Source organism: Pseudonaja textilis, unplaced genomic scaffold (assembly GCF_049901715.1).
Source record: "Pseudonaja textilis isolate UNSWEBS1 unplaced genomic scaffold, rPseTex1.2 PTEXSCF20, whole genome shotgun sequence".
Lineage (NCBI taxonomy): Eukaryota > Metazoa > Chordata > Lepidosauria > Squamata > Elapidae > Pseudonaja > Pseudonaja textilis.
This window is the reverse complement of record NW_028262864.1, coordinates 2,708,044-2,725,515: the sequence shown is the minus strand read 5'-3', so window position 1 is coordinate 2,725,515 and position 17,472 is coordinate 2,708,044. Positions and strand designations below refer to the sequence as shown.

The window sequence follows — 17,472 nt, the reverse complement described above, 5'->3', positions numbered from 1 at the left end:
ACTTGGCAGGCCATTTGAGCATCTGAAATTAATATAATATAAAATTTAGTGGGTTAGTCTTTATGCCCAATTGTTCAACGATGGGGAGTCCGATAAGACATCTGGAACACCCAGTATCAATGACAGCTTCTAACTCCCCAGCCTCCCCCGTGTTTGGTACCACTAACTTGACCTTGACTGTAAGAGGTATGATGGGATCACTCACCATTGGGTCATCTTCACAGGTCGGGTTTTCGGGGACGTGGTGTCAGTCTGGTGGTCCGTTGCTTCCATATGCACAGAGGGGGATTTCCCAGCTGTGTTTGGCAAACCCATCCCTGCCTGGAGGTCTTCATTGAGTCTTCTGACCTCTAACAGCTGGATTAGACTTCAACTGCGGAGCCTGTGGCACAGGAGCAGGGGCTAGACAGTCTGCAGCCCTATGACTGGCTTGGCCACATCAGTAACATTTCAGCACCCTGGTGGGTCGGGTACGAGCAGGTTCAGCTGGTCCAGTCGGTGGTCTCCTCGCCACAATTCTCTTAGTCGGGGCTGCTGGAAGGGGTTTCCTGTGTGGGTTGATGCTGCAATCTAAGCTGAGGGAGGCGGTATACCACGACTGTAAGGTCTCTGGGATTCCCCTAATTTTACAGGCCTTCTTTACTTCTGGATCAATGGCGTTTTTAAAATAGTGTAAAGTCATTCTTTCAGGCCAATCCATGAGGTGGCTTGCGACCCTTCTAAAGTCCCAAAGAAATTCTGACAAGGGTCACTTGCCTTGCCTCATTTCCATTAACTTCTCTTCATTCTCTGCTACCCTGTCTGGATTTTCAAATCTGAGTCTTAATAACTGAATAAGTCCGTTTACATCGTGTAATTCAGGGGCTTGTTCGTTGTGTAGTTGGGCCACCCAGTCTGAAGCATCCCCTTCATTCATCCCATTTTTTTTTAAGAAAAACTTTATTAATTTTACCATTAAAAACAACACATCTACAAATTATATACAGAAGAGAAAGCAAACAGGCCTTGGCAGAGGCCAAGAGGGAAAGAGAGAAGGGCAAATGAGGGAGGAGAGGGAAGGGTAAGGGAAGGGGGGGATAGAATGGGGAAAACAGTTAAAATAAAACCATATTTTTGTGACTGTCTGTAAGATCCTTTCTTCTTCAAGTATATCGTCAGTGGTACTTTTCATTAACTTTGCTTAGGTAGCCCTTGGCTACAATTTTTCTCAAAGTAGTCTATCTTTGATTTAGCCAATTGTACCAAGGATTCCAATTGTTATAATAGGTTGAGGATTCTTTATTTTTTAATGCTTGGGTTAGTTTGTCCATTTCGGCGCATTCTAAAATTTTCTGAATGATCATTTGTTCAGTGGGGATAGAAGGTGATTTCCAGCACTGAGCGAATGCCAGTCTGGCCGCGGTTAGGATATGAATTATAATATACTTTGATTTTTTGGATACTTGTTTATCAAAAATTCCTAGAAGGAAGGACTCTGGTTTGTACTCAATTTGTTCCTTAGTAATTTCCTCTAGCCCAGGGGTGTCCAACCTTTCACCTTCCCTGGGCCACATTAGAAGATGAAAATTTGGTTTGGGCCGCACATAAAATAAAATAACAGTAACGATACCCGATCATCCCAAAAAACCATAGAAAACATAGTTAACATATTAAATTTATTTGGAAATAAAGTTAGTGAGATGTTTTTATTATTTATTATTTATTAAAAATTATTTATTTTTATCACAGTTTTTATCACAGTTTTTTTATCACAGTTTATTTTCCGGCCAAATTTTGCGGGGGGGGGGAGAAAGCTCGCCTGCCTCACGCCTACCTCTCCTCCTGCAAATAGCCCGGCTGGATGAGGCAGGACTGGAAGGCAGAAGCAGCAGCAGCGGGGGCAGAAGACTTCCCCGCTGCTGCTTCTGCCCCCGCCGCCGCTGCTGCTTCTGCCCCTGCTGCTGCTGCCCCCGCCACCGCCGCCGCTTCTGCCCCCGCCGCCCCCACCGCTGCTGCCCCCGCCGCTTCTTCCCCGCCGCCACCCCGCCGCTTCTTCCCCGCCACCGCTGCTGCTTCTGCCGCCGCCGCCGCTTCTGCCACCGCCGCCGCTTCTGCCCCCGCTGCCGCTGCTGCTTCTGCCCCGCCGCCACTGCCCCCGCCGCCGCTTCTGCCGCTGCCGCCGCTTCTTCCCCGCCACCGCTGCTGCTTCTGCCTCCGCGCTTCTGTCCACGCCACCACCCCGCCGCCCCGCTTCTTCCCCCGCCCCCTTCTTCCCCTGCCGCGGGGGCAGCGGCGCGGGGCAGCAGCAGCAGTGGTGGCAGGGGCAGCAGAGCGGCGGCGGCAAAGAAGCGGCGACTGCTGGCAGCAGGTGGCGGGAGAAGAAGCGAGCGGCAGCAGGGGCAACAGCAGCGATGGGGCAGAAGCTGCTGCAGCAGGCAGGGCAACGGCAGCGGGGAATGGCGGCGAGGCAGAAACAGGGGGGTGGTGGGGGCAGAAGCGGCGGGGTCAGCAGTGGCGGCGGGGGCAGAAGCAGCAGGGGTGACGGCGGGGCAGAAGCGGCAGCAGCGGGGCAACAGCGGCAGCAGGGGCAGAAGCAGCAGCGGCGGCGGGAGAAGAAGCGGCAGGGGCGGGGGCAGCAGCAGTGGTGGGGGCAGAAGCAGCAGCAGTGGCGGGGGCAGAAGCAGCGGGGGTGCCGGTGGCGGCAACAGCAGGAGGTGGTGCTCTGACGGCACCCACCTTTTCTCTTGCTGCTTGGCCTGGCACTCGCCTCGCCCCGCCTCGCGCCTGCCTCTCCTCCTCCTTCTCGCTGGCTGTGGCACGATGGTTGGGGTTGGTACTGGGCCGCATTACGAGGCGACCTGGGCTGCATGCGGCCCGTGGGCCGCGGGTTGGACAAGCCTGGTCTAGATCCTCCTTTGGGATCAGCAAAATTAAGGCTCCCCTCCACGAGTCCGGCATCCTAGCTGCTAAGAGTACCTCATTAAATACTTCCAACATCAGTGGTCCAATTTGTTCTATGATTGTTTTATAAAGTTCTACAGGTATCCCATCTGGTCCTGGCGATTTGTTGTTGCTTTGCTTCTCTATTGCTGACTTCAGTTCGGACCATGTAATATTTTTGTTTAATAGTTCTATCTCTTCCTCTCCAATTGCTTTATCGTTCGCTTCCTCTAGGTATTTCCTTATTTTATCCTCACCAACTTCTTCCTTTTTATATAATTTCCCGAAGTATTTATGGGTAAACTCTTTTTTCTTCTCTATCTCATCCTGCAAGTTGCCCCTCTCATCCATTAATTGGTGTATCAGTTTTTTTTCCTTCGTTTTTTTGAATTTGTGGGCTAACCATCTCCCTGGCTTGTTTGCATGCTCAAAATAGATTTGTTTAGTCATTTTCAGACTTATCTCCAATTTTTCTTGTTCCAGTAAATTCAGTTTGTGTTTAATTGTCATTAACTGATTTTGTACTTTTTGGTTTTTGGGGTTCTTTTGTAGTTGGGTTTCTAAATCTTTAATTTCTTGTTGTAGGTTACTTTGTTGGGCATACTTTCTTTTATTTCTCATAGCATTATAAGAAATTGTTGTTCCTCTTATAATTGCCTTCATTGTGTCCCATATATTTTGTTTTGAACTTAACTCATTATTGTTTTCCTTTAAAAAAAAGTTGAGTTCTTCTTTCAATTTGTTAGTGTATTCTTCTTTATTAAGTGGGTGTTAAGTGTCCATCTTTTCTTTGGTTTTCTTCTGCCTCTCCAAGTTATTTGAATTGGGTTGTGGTCAGCCCAGTCATTTGATAAGATTTCGCTATCTTTGACTTCATTTACTAGTTCACCGTTTATCCAAGCCATATCTATTCTTGTCCAGATTTTATGTGGGTTAGAATAATAAGTAAACTGTGCTTTTTGGGGGTTTAGTTTTCTCCAGATATCTACCAGATTCAGTTCATTCATCATATCCTTACATGGCTTCGAAAATTCTCTTTTTCCTTTTTTATTCTTGGTCGTGTTACTGTGATCTTTCCGATAGTCAGCAATAGAGTTAAAATCACCAATCAAACAAATATTGCCTTTTTCGAAGCCTATTATTTTTTGGTAGAGATGTTTGAAAAATTTACCTTGATCATCATTTGGGGCATAGATTACTACCAGTAAAAATGTAATACAATTAATCGAAATTTGTACCACCAGAGTTCTTCCTTCAGGGTCCGCCCAAATTAACTCCACTTTTAAGTCATCTCTCACATATATTGCAATACCTTTCTTTTTGTGCTTATCTGCTGGTGCTGTGAATAATTTTCCCAGTTTCGGACAATCTAAAAATTACTCGTCATTTTTCCTAATGTGTGTTTCTTGTATGCAAATTATATCAGCATTTTGTTTTATTAGTTTGGTTAGAATCCTTTTCCTTTTGGGTCTTGAATTTAAACCGTTTATATTGATGGAAAGAATTTTCCTTCCTTCCTCCATTTACCTAAGTCTGCTTCGCTTTTTGTCTTGTAATTATACGGCTCTCTTCTTGTGGTTGATATAGGGTTATTTTTTCTCTTTCCTGTTGTGAGTTGTCTTTCCCTTGGATTTGGACGGGTCTTTCTTCTTTGTTCCTATGGTGGTTACGGTCTTCCTGCATGTTCCTTTGAGTTTCCTCCCTAGCATGTTGGTCCTCCGTGCATGTTAGCTGTTCTAGGAAGTCTTGTGCTTGTTCTATTGAATCAATTTTAATTTTTCTTCCCTTCCACGATATTAACATCCCTTCTGGGATTAGCCATTTGAATGAAATTTCTTTTTTATTTAAGTAATTGGCTAAGAATTTATATTCTTGCCTTATGGCCCTCACTTTTCTTGGAATTTGCTTAAGAACAATGATCTCTTTGCCCTTATATAATATTCTCTCATCTCTGGCCATTCTCAGTATTAGGTCTCTCATGCATCTTCTTGAAAAACGGATATGTATCTCCCTTGGGCAGTTGTGACGCCTTGCATAATTGGTATTCACCCTATAGACTTTGTCGAATTCTTTGAGTAAGTCATCTTTCTCTTTTTCTACTAGTTCAGCCAGCAAACCTGCCATTAGTTGCTCTAGTTCTTCATTTTTGGATTCCTCCACGTTCTGGAACCTTAAGTATGCCGCTGCTCTGTCCATCTCTAGTTGGACCAAGGAATCTTCCATTTCTCTGTTTACGTTTTTAAAGTCTTCCTCAGTCCTTTCTAGGTTCTTCTCCTCTCATTCCGTCCTCTTCTCTATTTCTTCCGGTGACAGGACAGGGATGTCCAGAGATGGAGAAGCCCAGCTGTGGCTTTCGAACACCTCTTCTCGCATTTGGAGTGATCCTTAGTGGATACATGAAACTCGTAGAGCTTTGTGTCAGCATAGAGGACCCCCAGGTTGCTGTTTGGGGGAAGGCAACCCCCCAGCAATGAAGGAAGAGCCTCTGAGACCAGCGCGAATGAGCCAGCCACCAGCAAATGGCGGCTCCAAAGTCCGGTCTGTCACTGAACTGACGAAGCAAAAAGTGACAGCCTGAAAGATCCGAGCAGAAAAGGGCGGAAGGACTATAAAAGTCATGACAGAGATTGGTGTCTGATCCTCCCTGTTTTAATGTGAGCAACAGTTGTCAGAAGCTGGAGATAAGCGGCTAGAAAAGTGGTCTGAAAAGTGAAAGGGGGGACAAAAGTGGGCGGAGAGGCTTGTTACTTAAAGTGAAAGTGTGGATTGGAGCATTCGGAAGGAGATTGCCAGGGAGAGAAGAAGGTTGTGGGGAATTCAAGAGTCTTGTGAGTGGGCTGCCATCTGAGACCGGTTTCTGAGAAGACTAGAAGATTAGAAAAGGATTATAGCTGCGAAGGAGGGAAGACCAGGGCGCAGAGAGTGGGATAGTGATCCGCTGACTCTTATGTGAAAGGTCTTCTGCCTTTTAGCAACGTTGCCTACAAAACTGATTTCTAACATGACCGATTTGGAGCGGACACTCTAAGTGACAGTGGACTGATAATTGCTGGCAGAAGGGAAGAAGAAGAGGGAAGAAGAAGGAAAGAGACAGACGGAAGCCTGGTAAAGACTGATCGCGGAGCGCTGACAGCAATTAGTCAGCACTTCCTCCCTTTGCTCCTCTGGTACACCCAGGAAGAAAGACTATAAGGCAGAAATGCCAGCCTCAACTCAGACTTGTCTTCCTTTGGTATCAATTCCACAGACACGTGTCTAGCGACCCCTCAAAATCTAAAATACCCTTTTCCTTCCGCATCCTCTCTTTCTCCCTTTCTCTCTTAGTCTTTTCTTTCTCTCTACAATATTTATAAATTTAGGTATAAAGGTAAATTGCTTTTTATAGATATAAGTATTAACTGATTAGAGTGTCTTGAATATACAATAATTCTAAGGACTCTTAAATATGGTTGACTTAGATTAACTGGAACTCTCAACATCAATACACAATATAGGATAAAGGTATATATAGAGTGAGAAATCTTAGAGTTGTTTGTAAGCTTTAAACAAGTTTGATTTGACATGGTATTGATTTATTAGTTGTAAAATATAATTAAATTTGGTATATAAACTTATTATAGAGAATAATATATAGTATTTGATAACATTTTATAATATTGGAATTTAAATCACCCAAACAACAAACTGGGCCGAAGAAAGAGATTTAAAACAACATGGTGGTGTAATTTTAGTAAACAGACCTGTAATCACATTCAAGGGGCTATAACACCGAATGGTGATTTGGGACAATATACTTAACATAGTCCAATTGCAAAAACAAATCTTATTAGAGATGACTTCCACAACCACGGCCCTGAAAATGGGAAGGAAGAACACCCAGACTTTGACGACAACTTTGGCATCAGCCTCCCCAACAACACAGAAAACTATAGAAGAGAACCTGACAGGAGAAAAACAACCGACCGTTACCAATGCTAATTTACAAGCGACATTATTATCCCTGCAAGAATCAATGTCCAGAATGCAGGAGATTATGATCAAGAACCACAATGAGACTAGAGCCGATATTAGCGAACTGAAGGAAGAAATGGGTAAACTAAAAGCGGAGATGAGAGCAGACATACAGAAAGTTGAAGAAAAGGTTGGGACAATGCAATTGGCCATGGAAAGAACATTCATCCCATTTTTTATGGCCGTAACCAAATCGCGCTCTGTAGCATATTGATTTCCAAATTGTTCTATATGGGATCGGATTCGAGTGAGGAAGTAGTTGAAATGTTCATGGCGGCCATCGAACACGGCCTCAAAGGGTATTTGTTCTGGCCTGGGTTGTGGTTGCGGAGGTGGTACATGCCAAGCTCCTGCAGGTTGTACTGGAATGGAAGGAATAGGCCGGGTGGCAAAGGTAGGCTGGGTAGGCCCCCTGACTCCTGGCTGGGTGGTGCCTCTCTGGAATAGGGGTCCCTGTGACCTCGCTTCTGGTTGGGGCTGCAATTGTGGTTGCCAGGAGGAAGATGGGTGTGGCCTGGTTCCCTGGTCGGGTGGAGGGGAAGTGGCTGCTTTCTGCTGTCTGGGCAACCCTCCTTCAGACCAGGGCTGTGTTGGTGCTGGTTGCCATTGGCACTGAATCCACCTCTGGCCTGGATAAAATCCCCACCCTGGAGGGATACTCTCTGCAGGGGGCAAAATTCCCTCTGGAAAATGAGAGGATTGCCTCTGAGGCTGCAACATACTTCTGTCAGTTGATGCTTCTTTCTGGCTTCCTCCAACTGGCATCTGTATAGTCTCCTCCCTCCAATCTGACAGAATAGCAATATGCCTGGGGCTTGAGAAAGATTTCTCTTCAAACAGCTGGGTTACCTCTGGGTTATAACAACTTCTTGAGTTGAAACGCTTTGGTATAGCTCCCAAATCTCTTTCCTCTGCTGTCATTCTGGAAGCATCCATCATCTCCTCCAAACAAGGGCTGGGAGATCCAGTTAATGCTTCGGAGGGAGGGCCCCCCTGCATATCTCCAACTTCGGCTGATTGTTGATCTTTCTCCATCTCTGGGAAAAGACCTCTGGGGTATCAGCCAAGCCCCTTCAAAAAATAAAAGTGGACTTTGGGAAATAAATGTAAGGCATCCAGAAAGTATCCATGATATCAATCACTTTGAGACATTTTCTCTCTACTTGATTTATTTAGAAACAGATCTGGCATGTCAAAGGCAATTTCCCAAAGTGAAACTACTGTATTTTCGCGTGTTACACAAAATCCACCTTCTCTCCTCCCTTCTCTCCTCCCACTTCTTCACTTCATAAATCACAAGAACCAATTAACTGCAACTGGAATTTCTTAATACGACATACAGAATAACCTTGAACTTTTCAACTCCTCCACCCCCCATTCCATGAAATGTGACAGCTGAATTTTTAAAGCTGGCACCAGGATAGTTTAAGAGGGATGACTTAAACTCCCAGAATCCCCCAACCAGCATGCTTTAAGAAAGGAGGACTCCAACTCCCACAACCACCCAACCTTCATGCTTTAAGAATGGAGGAGTTCAATGCCTAGAAATTCCCATCCAGGATGCTTTAAGAAGGAAGAACTCCAACTCCCAGAATCCCACAGCCAGCATGTTTTAAGAGGGGAGGACTCCAACTCCCCAAATCCCCCAATGAGCATGCTTTAAGAAAGGAGGATTCCAACTCCCAGAATCCCCCATCCAGGATGCTTTAAGAGGGGAGGACATCAACTCCCAGAACCCTTCAAATAGCATGCTTTTAGAGGGGAGGACTCCAAAGCCCAGAATCCCCCATCCAAAATGCTTTAAGTGGGAGGCACTCCAACTCCCAGAATCCCTCAGCCAGTGTTGAGGTATTCCCTGTTAGGAGAATGAGCGCACTCAGGGAAACGTAGTGAGAGTGATGTTGAATAACACATGACCAGCATACAGATACATAGATGTTGTGATTGGAAGGTCCAATCCTGTTAGGAACTTTGAATCTGATGACTGTTAGATCATGGATTGACGTCAGAACCAGGGAACGTTACTCCCTTTAGTTTGATTTGATTGTGAAATGACTGTTGAATTTCAAAGGAATCTTAACAGTTTTGCTTGCAGTTTTGAATGAGAACGTTACTCCTGTAGTTTGATTTGATCGTGAAATGACTGTTTGAATTTCAAAGGGAATCCTAACAGTTTTGCCTGCAGTTTTGAATGAGAATGTTACAAGGGAGGACATTTGATTTGCAGGACCGGCCTGAACCTTCAACCTCCTCGGCTTCTCAATCAGGTTATCAGCCGGGAAGTCTTCAGGTGAAAGTAATAATTTAGATAATCGCTGGGTGGATATCAGAAGCAGGCGTCTCCTGACGAGAGAAACCAACGGGAGCACAGGAGGAGGGCAGATCAGTAATTAGACTAATTAGCTGCTGCTCTATAAAAGGAAGAGGGATGACTCTGCACTCTTGTCGGGAACAAATTGTCTGCAAGGAGAGCTGAAGACTTTGACTTGGAGGATTTGGGTCTGAAGTATTTTTGTTTGAATTGGATTTGTTGGAACTATTATTTTGGATTGTTTTGTGGAGGCTGGCCACAGCTGTGATCGGTGGAGACTCCTGGTTGCTGCCTTTGTTTGCGAGGACTGCTGCTTCAGCCTTATCTGTTTATTTTTGAAGGTGGGACATAACATTATTGTTCCCGACCCAAAACAAACCATCTTTCAGGTAAGATGGACTTATAAATCAACTCTGGTGTGTGATCGGAGAAGAAAAATTTGTTGCCTGACAGAGTCCGGGAAATCTGCCAAAAAATTGATTAATTTCCATTTAGCCTGATAAGAGTCCGGGAAGTCTGCCAAAAGCGGGACATCTGTGTTAATTTATTCCTTTGAATTCGGTGTTGTGTACGTTTGAATATTTTGAGCTTTGAAACTTCGTCTGCTCATCTGAGTTTATAGGTAAGACATTACATTTTTGCTTTCAAGCCTGAAAAACTATCATCAAACCAAGATGGATACAAAAAAGCTGCAGAATTTGATCGAGCAGCAACAGTTACAGATAAATCAGCTCCTGCAAAGCAATGTGGCGCTTCAGAATCAGGTAACACAATTGCTGAATTATGTTTCCAGCTCACCAAGCCCTGCTGCTGTTCCCCCTGCCCCTCCTGTGAGGAAAAGCCCAGTATCCATGCCGGAGAAATTTTCTGGGCAAATGGACATGTTTCCGGCATTTCTGGGGCAGTGTCAGTTATTATGTCCTTGAGGCCTGAAGACTTTCCAAATGATCGGGCCAGGACGGGATTCATTCTCAGCCTTTTGTCTGGGCAGGCTGCCAAATGGGCTACTCCCTTATTAGTACAGGATAGCCCATTATTAGACAATTTCAGGGATTTCTACAACAAATAAGGATAATGTTTGAGAACCCGATTAAATCACAAACTGTGGATAGAGCGGTTCACGGGACATTACTCAGGGAAACGTTCCCTTCAGGAATACGTTGCAGAATTTCCCGGTGCTGTGTTTGGACTCCAACTGGAGCGAACCGGCTCATATGGCTGCATTCCAGGAAGGCCTGTCTGATGCCATCAAAGATGAGCTGGTCCATGCAGAGAGGGCTTTAACTTTGGATGCATTGATAGTTCAGTGCTTACGAATTGAAGCTCGTTTACAGCAACGTGGGCGCAAAGCGGCTCAGTATGGAACCATCTTCGTTTTTCGTGCACAACCACGCCACCGAGAGTTTTCCAACCCATAGTTATGACAGAGGAGCCGTTGGAGTTGGGAGCACTCCGCCCTCGCTTAACAGCGCAGGAACGTTCGAGACGGTTCCAGGAAGGCTTGTGCCTTTATTGCGGGGGTCTGGGACATTTTGTTAATTCCTGCAATCGGAGAGGAACCGCGGACCCGTACCTGAAACCACTCTTGGCTCGTCAGGAAAACAGCGTAGACCTGACCTTAAGGAGGCCTTAGGTCTGGTGCGTTTCACATCTAGGCCCCGCACTGAACCTGTTACAGATACTACAGTGGTTGGAATTTATGATTCACGATGGAAAAAGGGACGATTCCAGTACTTTGTGGGAAGAGTAGAAAATGAAACGGAGATCCGTCATTGGCAGGATGTGACCAGGTACATGCCCCAGACCTTGTTCGAAGATATCATGCAGAATTCCCTTCAAAACCACATCCTGAGCGTAAGACTCGGGGACGGGCCTGAGGTGGGGGATAGTGTTGTGATTGGAAGGTCCAATCCTGTTAGGAACTTTGAATCTGATGACTGTTAGATCATGGATTGACGTCAGAACCAGGAAGCGTTACTCCCTTTAGTTTGATTTGATTGTGAAATGACTGTTGAATTTCAAAGGGAATCTTAACAGTTTTGCTTGCAGTTTTGAATGAGAACGTTACTCCCTGTAGTTTGATTTGATCGTGAAATGACTGTTTGAATTTCAAAGGAATCCTAACAGTTTTGCCTGCAGTTTTGAATGAGAATGTTACAAGGGAGGACATTTGATTTGCAGGACCGCCTGAACCTTCAACCTCCTCGGCTTCTCAATCAGGTTATCAGCCGGGAAGTCTTCAGGTGAAAGTAATAATTTAGATAATCGCTGGGTGGATATCAGAAGCAGGCGTCTCCTGACGAGAGAAACCAACGGGAGCACAGGAGGAGGGCAGATCAGTAATTAGACTAATTAGCTGCTGCTCTATAAAAGGAAGAGGGATGACTCTGCACTCTTGTCGGGAACAAATTGTCTGCAAGGAGAGCTGAAGACTTTGACTTGGAGGATTTGGGTCTGAAGTATTTTTGTTTGAATTGGATTTGTTGGAACTATTATTTTGGATTGTTTTGTGGAGGCTGGCCACAGCTGTGATCGGTGGAGACTCCTGGTTGCTGCCTTTGTTTGCGAGGACTGCTGCTTCAGCCTTATCTGTTTATTTTTGAAGGTGGGACATAACACATAGAATAGTAAAATGTTGGTTTTACTTCCAGTAAATGGGTTAACCAAAGTCCAACAAACAGTCCTACTCATTCACAGTTAAAGCATTTACTATCAGCCCAGGGATAATCCAAAAACGAAGTCAGGTAACATAAACAAAGTTCAGTAAACGGAGTTTGCTAACAGTTGCAAAAACTCACAGCAATCCAAGTAGAACGACGATCAGGCAATACGGCAAAACAGGAAATGCAAGGAGAAAGAAACCAGGTTTCTGGCTCCATCTTATGGCCATCAGAGGAACTGCAGCCAATCACACTTACAGCATTCTCTTAAAGATACAGCATTTAATTACTATCCTGGTTTATATATTTCCAACCCAACTGTTAGGTGACTATCATTCCTAACATTCTCCCCTTTGGGTAGGACAATATATAAAGCCTTACAGTTTAAGTTCATATTCATCACAGCAAGCCTTATGTTTTACAGTGCCTTGTGCTTTCGTAAAATTATCTGCAATGTTATTCTCTGACATGCAGTACTCCAGTGTAATCATTTTACTTTGAACACATCGTCTCACATTTAGATATCTTAGATCAGTGTGTTTTGATCTTGTCTTTACAGCGAGATTGTAAGCCATCTGAATTGCTGATTGGTTGTCTTCATACATAAACTAGGTTCCTTTACATTAATTCCCATATCAATCAATAGTTGTTTATAACATACTAAATCCATACATAATAGAGACAAACATGAGAATTCAGCCTCCATTGTTGATAAACTTCGATGTTTTTGTCGAATAGACCGCCATCCAATTAACACCTTTCCTAATAACACTACAGTACCTGACGTTGATTTACGTGTAAGTAAGTCTGTAGCAAAACTTGCATCAGAATATGCAGTTAAACTGAGTTGATCCTTAGGCTCCAAATATAATGCATAATGCATTGTTTGTTTAAGATATCTCAACACACACTTAGCAGCTTGCCAATGCCTTTCAGTAAGTTCAGGATTAAACCTGGCTAATTGGTTGACAGTATATGCTATGTCTGGCCCAGACCAATTACTGAGATAGGATAAGCTACCAATCAATTATTGATAAATGACTTTATCAAAAACAGGACTTTGCACATCACTGTGGCTAAACTCCTGACTCATTGGCGTCTTAGCCGTCTTACAAAGTTACATTTTAAAGTTCTTCAGTAACTGGTTAATTTTATCTGCCTGTGAGATTTTGTAGCCTCCCTTAGTTTTATCTATTTTCAAACCAAGATACTGTTTAATCTCACTTAAATGTTTGATTTTAAATTTCTTTTCTAACAGTGAAATAATCCCAGTAGCTTCTTGCTCAGTCTTGGTGATTAATGCTATGTCATCAGTGAACAATAGCAACAATGAAACTACACCATCACTTTCCTTTTTGAATAAACATGGATCAGCCATGCCAGCTACAAAACCCATCTTTGTTAATTCCTTCACTATGCACCAATTCCATTCATAGCCTGATTGCTTCAAGCCATAAAGACTCTTTTTTAATCTCCAGCAATCAGTTTTGTTATCAGTTTTTATCCCCAAAGGCTTCTTTAAATATATAGTATGTTGCAATGGTGCATGCAGATATGCTGTCTCAACATCCAAATGGTTTATTGTGTATTTATTCTTTTTTAAAATTTTTTTTATTGATTTTACAATTAAAACAAACCAACACATACATAAATGTAAGAGAGCAAAAGAAAAGAAGAAAGGAAGAAGAAAATAGAAAGAAAAAGATAGAAAACAATTAAAAACATTTTCATCTTCAACAGTTTGTGAGACCTCCTTTTTATTCTTATTTTGTGCCATTTACACACTTAATCCTTACATATATCTGTATATCACTACTATGGTTCTATCCTTTGGTCTATCCATTTGTACCAGCAGTTCCAGCTGTTGTAGTATATTGAAGTATCTTTATTTTTTAATGCCAAGGTTAATTTGTCCATTTCTGCACAACTTGAAATTTTTTGAATAGTCATCTCCTCTGATGGAACATGAGGCTGTTTCCAACATTGTGCAAAAGCCAATCTGGCCGCTGTCAAAATATGTATTATTATATATTTCACTTTTTTTGGTATTTGTTTATTAAAGATCCCTAATAGAAAGGACTCTGGTTTGAATTCGATCTGTTCTCTTGTCATTTCCTCCAGCCAATTTCTAATTTTCTGCCAATGTTTTTGAGCTTCTGTACAGGACCACCACATATGGAAGAAAGTTCCCTCTTTTTTTTGCATTTCCAGCAATTCAGACTCATATTGGGGTGCATCTTCGCTAATCTCGAAGGAGGAAGGTACCATCTATAAAACATTTTATAGGCATTTTCTTTGTATGCTACCGATTTTGTAATTTTATTATTTCTACCCCAGACCTTTTCCCATTCTGTTATAGTGATACTACATCCTATATTTCTACTCCAGGCTATCATGTTCCCTTTTAAAATTTCTTCTTCTAATTCTACTTCTAATAAATAATTATAAAATTTTGTTATATTTGTTTTGCCTGATCATAATAAAATTTTATCTAATTGCTGGAGTTTATTGTTAATTCCAAATTCTTTCTTGTCCTGTTTATATCTACTTTGAATTTGAAGATCTGCCCACTGATCAATTTTTAATCCCCGATCTTGAAGTTCTTGCCACAATTTCAGATTTCCTTGCGTATCAAATAGGTCCTTATATTTAATCATTGTAGTAATAGCCAGATTATTTGGGTGAATCATCACCTCCATTGTTGAGATCCAAATTGGTATTTTTAAATAGTGTTTTTCCGTATTTTCTTCCAATTGGTCAATAATGAATCTCTGATTAGGTGTCTGTGAAAATATTTCTGGCTAGTTTCCCAACATTCCATAAAAAAGCATGCCACCCCTCTGCAAGTCATGACCTTCTAAGAATAATATTCTCTTATTGGTTAAATTCACCCATTCCTTCAACCATACTAAAGAGGCTGCACTATAATACAATTCCCAATTTGGAAGTGCCAGCCCTCCCCTGCTCTTCATATCCTGCATTGCCTTTAAGTTTATTCTGGGTTTTTCCTTGCCAGATGAATTTTACAGTTATTTTATTAAGTTCTTAAAAAAATTGTGTACTTTGATTGGGATCGTCTGAAATATATAGAGGAATTTTGGAAGAATATTCATTTTAATAGCAGTGATCCTGCCTAATAATGAAAGTTGCAGCTTGCCCCATGTTTCTAAATCCTTCTTTACCTGTTGCATCAATTTATCATAATTATTTTCCTTAAGTGTCTTACAATGTGCTGTCAACCATATTCCTAAGTATTTAACTTTCTTTATCACTTGTATTCCCATAATTTCTTCTAGTTCTAATTTCTGTTTTTCTGTTAAATTTTTGGTCATTAATTTTGTTTTCTTCCTTGTTAGGGATACACCCTAGCAGAATCTGCACAGCACTCAGGCAGGCAGGCAAAATATGTGAGATAAACGTTTTTGTAGCTTACACTCAGTAAAACAGATACACAGTGCTAATTAAATAGTTTATTCCAGTAAGAGTTATAGCATAGTCAAACAGTCCATATATCATTCACTAATTCAGTCCGTCCAGGGATTATTCAGTTGCAAATTCCAGTGTCGAAAAAGAGAGGTCAGTAAACTTACAAATATCAGTCCAGTAATATATCTCCTTGCAGTAGAGATATGAAGAAGTCAAAAACTCCTCTCTTCCTTCTGCAACTCAGCAGTAGGGAAAACATGCAGTTAACAAACCATCAATCCATGCAATCCAGTAATTGTCAGGGAATAGTCAGGTTCTCTTGCTCCCTCTTATGGTGGTTTCACACCGCACCCAAAATTACATGCTTTGCAGTTTTAAAGTGACACACATTTAAACTTACAATCATAGTTTATATATATTATTTTACCCAAACTACGTTAGGTAACCTATGTTATTCCTAACATTCTCCCCTTTTGGGTAATATAATAATATATATATCTATTTACAACCTTAACCCATAGTCATCACAACTCTCTTTGTGTTTGACTGCACCTTGGGCTTTTTGAACTGATCAGCAATATTTTGTTCAGTCATACAATATTCCAATCTTATTAAACCATTTTTTACAGATTGTCTTACATTCAGATATCTAAGATCTGTATGCTTAGATCTCGTTTTCACAGCAATATTTGTAGCCATCTGTATGGCTGCTTGATTGTCCTCATACACTACAATGGAATCATTAACAGTTAATCCCATATCCAACAACAACTGTTTATACAGAATTAAATCAGTACATAATAAGGATAGACATGAAAATTCTGCTTCCATTGTGGACACACTTATGTGTTGCTGTCTAATTGATCTCCAACCAATCAATGCTTTTCCTAATAGTATAGCCATTCCTGAAGTTGATTTCCTAGTGTTTATATCTGTTGCAAAACTTGCATCAGCATATGCACTTAAAATCAAATCATCTTTTGGCTCCAAATACAATGCATAGTGCATTGTCCTTTTAAGATATCTTAAGATACGTTTTACCGCTTGCCAGTGTCGTTCAGCGGCTTCAGCGTTAAATCGTACCAATTGATTAACGCTATAGGCAATATCTGGCCATGACCAATTACTAATATACGATAGACTACCAATTAGCGACTGATAGATAGTCTTATCGAATTTTGAACTCTGAGCATCAGTGCGGCAAAATTCCTGACTCATTAGAGTTTTTGCTGGTTTACAAAGTGCCATCTTATATGTTTTTAGTAATTGATAAATCTTATCCTCTTGAGATATCTTATAGCCACCACTGGTTTTATTTATTGTCAATCCTAGATACTGTTTTATCTCTCCTAATTGCTTTAATTTTATCCTCTTACCTAATAATGATATTATTTCAGTAGCTTCATTATTAGTTTTTGTAATTAATGCAATATCATCTGTAAACAACAATAATAATGACACTATTCCATTTGTCTCTCTTTTAAATAAACATGGATCAGCTAAACCTGCTTTAAACCCTATATTGTTTAACTCCTTAACAATATATTGGTTCCATTCATAACCAGATTGTTTTAATCCATAGAGACTCTTTTTAAGTTTCCAACAGTCATTATTAGTTTTATCATCCTTAATCCCTACAGGTTTCTTTAGGTATATAGTGTGCTGCAATGGCGCATGCAGATAAGCAGTTTCTACATCTAAATGATTTATGATATAGTTTTTCTTAGCTGCCCACACTAAAGCTGCTCTCAAGGTTGTTGCTTTTAGACTCGGTGCAAACACTTCATCATAATCACATGCAGTTTGATTAAATCCTTGAGCTACCAACCTAGCCTTATGGGTAACAGTCCCATTTTTACCTGTTTTTAATTTAAATATCCATTTGCATCCAATGGACTTTTCACCTGGAGGTAATTTAGCATTCTCATAGACTCCCATCTGTTTTAATGAATTCAGTTCTTTTTGCATTGCTGTATGCCAATTCTCTTGATCCTTCCCAGGATACATTTTTAGTTCTTCCACAGTAGTTGGAATTTTACTAACTTGGCAAACTACACTTGCTTGGTACCTATCAGGTGGTCTGCTTTCACGTGTTGAACGCCTAGGTATTACAGGGCTTACAGGTGGACTTTTATCTATCACCTG

At 41.7% G+C, this 17,472-nt stretch overlaps 1 long non-coding RNA gene across 1 annotated transcript in view; it reads left to right on the top strand.

Moving 5' to 3' along the window:
* The window catches only part of LOC148123744 (uncharacterized), a 283,335-nt gene extending 281,665 nt beyond the window's left edge, over nt 1-1,670 (top strand). Inside the window, exon 2 of the long non-coding RNA XR_015740561.1 lies at nt 1,515-1,670. This is a non-coding gene — a long non-coding RNA (uncharacterized LOC148123744). The remainder of the gene's footprint in view (nt 1-1,514) is intronic.
* Nucleotides 1,671-17,472: the final 15,802 nt, after the last annotated feature.